The 3,959-nt window shown below is 50.5% G+C and overlaps 1 protein-coding gene and 1 pseudogene across 2 annotated transcripts in view; one reads left to right on the top strand and one right to left on the bottom strand.

Moving 5' to 3' along the window:
• The first annotated feature begins 1,326 nt into the window (after positions 1-1,326).
• UIMC1 (ubiquitin interaction motif containing 1) overlaps positions 1,327-3,959 on the top strand; it is an 81,636-nt gene continuing 79,003 nt past the window's right edge. For both annotated transcript variants that reach the window (XM_066617334.1, XM_066617337.1), the window contains exon 1: positions 1,327-1,492. The gene's annotated coding sequence lies outside the window, so the exon portion shown is untranslated. The remainder of the gene's footprint in view (positions 1,493-3,959) is intronic.
• LOC136642931 (5S ribosomal RNA) lies at positions 2,848-2,964 on the bottom strand (annotated as a pseudogene).

Here is a 3,959-nt window from a genome sequence, read left to right as displayed (position 1 = left end):
CGTCGCCGCCCGCGAGATCTCCAGCTCCACCCAGAACGCCGAGATGCCGCGAGAAGGCCAGGCTCGAAGGCGCGTATCGCGAGAGACCCTTCGAGCAGAGAACCGCCGTGAAGCGTATTCTCGCGAGATTAGGCTTCGCGCGCTCCATGTCTCTCGAGGGCAACCGGCGACAGGCTCGGTTCCCATGGCGACGAAGCCAGCCAAGGCCTCCGTTGTAACAGGCGCTTATGGGGGGGGGCGACCCTCGCATGTTTAGCATGACCGTGTAACACGTAACGTGTGAGCGGCGCCTCTCCCCGCCCACATGGACACGCTTGGTTAGCGCGCTTGAAGCCCAGTCCTATGCAGCTCTACTCAGAAGTCTCATGACAGTCAATGGGGCTTACTCCCGAGTAAGTGTGGATAGGATTGTAGCCCTAGTCCTCTGTATTTCTGCCACACGTCCCGCGAATATGCAATCCACGGTCTTGGGCTCCACACTTACCTGGGAGTAAGTCCCATTGACTAGAATGGAACCTACTGAGTAGACACGCATAGGATTGGGTTCTAAGACTGCAATCCTGCCCACACTTACCTGGGAGTAAGCCCCGTTGACTACAGTGGGACCTGCCTCTGAGTAGACCTGCATAGGCTTGGGCTCTGAGGCTGCACGCCTATCCACACTTACTTGGGAGTAAGCCCCATTGATTATAATAGGATTTACTTCTGAGTGGCTATGCATACGCTTGGGCTCTTAGTGTCCTTTTGATGATCTGAGAGCCCAAGTCTATGCGTGTCTACTCAGAAGGAAGTCGCATTAGAGCCAATGGGGCTGACTCCCAGGAAAGTGTGGATAGGACTGCAGCCTTAAAACCCAAGCCTATGCCTGTCTACTCAGAAGCAAGCCCCACTATAGTCAATGGGGCTTACTCCCAGGTAAGTGTGGCCAAGATTGCAGCCTTAGAGCCCATCCTACGCGTGTCTACTCAGAAGGAAGTCGCATTAGAGCCAATGGGGCTTGCTCCCAGGAAAGTGTGGATAGGATGGGGCTGTGAGCGCCTGGAGCCTGGGCAAGGCGGTATCCTAAGAGGAGAAGCCTTGTGCTGAGCCTGATGGAAAGCGAGGGTCAGGAACTCGGCGCACTGAAGGACCTGGCGCCAGGACGCCCCTTTCCCTCCCACGGCGAGGAGAATCCCAGGAGCTGAGCAGACAAAGGCTCCCGAGGAAGGAGCCCGGGCACTTGCTATCACTCAAGATGCCGCCGAAGGCTTCGCCGTGGGATCTCGCGGGAAGAGCCGGTCACATGACCTCCGCGGCGCGGATACCGGACCCATCTTGGCAGCGGGAAGCGAAGCTCCTGGCGCCAACTTGAGTGCGGGCAGAACGGCCCGCTTCTTGGCCGCGGTGGAATCTGCGCGAGCGCCCCCGCGAGAGGCGACAGAGTCGTCGGTTTGCCGCCGTCGCCGCCTGCTGGGGGCGGGGCACTGGCCCTGAGGGGGAGACGCCGGGGCTGGTGAGTAGCCTGTGCGCGCCCGCCCCGGAGCTTTTTCTCCCTTCGTGGGGCGTCCCCCTGCCGCTGCCTCCCCCGGGGCGCGTCCCCGTGCGGCAGGGAGTCTTGCGAGCCTGGCACCTGGCTGGGACTCTGCTCCTCGGTCCCGGGAGGAAGGCTGCCAGTGGGTCTGGGGAAGGAAGTGGCCTCGCCTGCCCTTTGACAGGCCGCCCCTGCTGAGCTCTGCGGTCAGGTCGGTGCTGAAGTTGGCACCCCAAGGCTGCAAGCTGGCCCACGCTTTCCTGAGAGTAAGCCACACTGAACAGAATAGGATTACTTCTGAGGAGACCTACGTGTCCCTAGTGTCTGACCCTCCACAAGCAGCTCCTTCTGCAGAGGGTGGCTTCCCCTTGCCTTGCTGTGGAAAACCTTGAGCAAAGTAACTCCCACATGCCTGCCTGCCTGCCTTCTCTTTGCTTTATTTACTTATTTTTCACATTCCTCCAGAGCGCAGGGCGATGTACACAGCTGCCCCCTCCTTTTGTCCTCACAACAACCCTGTGAGGTAGGTGAGGCTGAAAGAAAGCGACTGGCCCAAGGTCGCCCAGGAAGCTTCATGGCTGAGGGGGGTTTTGAACCAGGATAAGCTCCCCTCCCAAACCACTACACCACCTGGACTCCTGGTTTCATTTCAGTGCTCTGAAATCCTTTCTACTGGAGATCACTTCTGTTGGCAGCGTTGTCACTTAATCCTGTTTGTGCCCGAGAACGTGGAGAATATATGGCGCAAATAAAGAAATAACAGAGTCCTTCAAGAGTCATACAGCTGTTTCCATAGAAGGTTTTGCAGTATTTAGGAAGTTGTTCCTCAGCTGTTGCCTAAGAGCCAAACATCTTTCATTTAGGTATTACCTCTAGTACAGGGAAATCACATTTCACTTTCCCCTCGGTTTTGTTGCACAACCCTAGAGGCTGTGTGGGGTCTGTATCTGTCCCACCCACCTGTGGGTCAGGGTCTGTGGCATCATAAGTGGTGCACCTCCCTGTTCACACCGTTGTGTGTACTTCTTAAAAGCTACATATTATTATTATTATTTAATCTTTAGAGACCGAGTGCTTCCGCTGCTGTCATGAAGTGCAGAAGCATTTATTAGTCCTTTTACACAAGCGACTTTTCACTGGCAAGACCTCCCCAAGCAATTATATCTTTATTTCACAAGGCTTTTAAGTTAGATTTTGAAAGGCTGGGTGCTTTTTTTCTCCAGTGTTTTAGTCTGCATTTTTCCTAACTGCAAAACCAAACAAACCTCATCCACTTACAATGCAATATTTTAAAGTTGGTTGGTTGGCAACCTTCAGTCTCAAAAGACTATGGTATAAGCCTACAGCACCTGATATTCCTAGGCGGTCTCCCATCCAAGTACTAACCAGGCCTGACCCTGCTTAGCTTCTGAGATCAGACAAGATCAGGCATGTGCAGGGTAACAATTGCAATTATTTTAAATATTGGGCACCTCTTTTCAGAAGGGAAAACAGAGATAGAAATGTTTTAAAATAAACATTTTAAAATACCATTTTAACATAGGATAACACAAGGCAAGACATACTCACAGCACAGAAAAAGGGACACACAACAGCATGGCTATTGTGTCACAGAAAGCAGCTTCCTCTGTAGCAAGTTGTATCTCTGCCACTCCTGTCCCAGGGGGACTGGAAATAGCACTATAAGCACAGGATGATTGTGAGGCGGTTAGGGTACCCTTCTTAGGGTTGTGTTGCTAAATTGCAGACTTGCAATCAGTATTTCAACAAAATAGTGATTGGTTTCATAAGACTTTTAAGGTATGCATTTCTCAGTCATTTTCCTTTAAACATGAGACAGTCTTATCTGATCAGGGATCAAAATAAGATCATGGATGGCCAGTACAAAAGCAGTGCATTATGGAAAACAGTAGTATCTTTTGTAAAGCAGTGGGGAAATGTCGCTGGAGAACTGAAAATGATTGAAGGTTTGATCTTGTGGACCTTTGTGAAGTTGGTGGTGTATTTCTTGCAGAATAGAAATATTTTCAAATAAGATATGTTTTTGAAAAAAAAAATCCTAAAAGATCAGATTAACTGAGGTATTGGACTGAGATGTCTCTGGCAAGCAGACTTAGTTACAGGGTTGATCCAAAACAACAGGAACTCATCCTGGTAGTTGAGAAATGTGTAAGGGGAAGAAGAGCCAGCTTAAAGAATGAGCTTCAAATCAGAGTTTCCTGGCAAACAAGATGCTTGAAACATCATTATGGTCATATCTAATAATTAGCATCAGAAGAGTAGTTGTGACAAGGCTGATCACTACTACTGAATTCATCACTACTTACCCTATGTGGAAGACACTGAGCAATGATTTAGTGTGATACATTAAGTTTGTATTGGCTTACTAAGCAAGTCTGACCAATAGCATGGAATATCATGCACAGCCAAGGAAATTCACACTAACACA

The sequence above is a fragment of the Tiliqua scincoides genome, chromosome 2 (assembly GCF_035046505.1).
Source record: "Tiliqua scincoides isolate rTilSci1 chromosome 2, rTilSci1.hap2, whole genome shotgun sequence".
Lineage (NCBI taxonomy): Eukaryota > Metazoa > Chordata > Lepidosauria > Squamata > Scincidae > Tiliqua > Tiliqua scincoides.
Note: the sequence above shows the minus strand (reverse complement) of the source record. Positions and strands in the feature narration are given on the sequence as shown.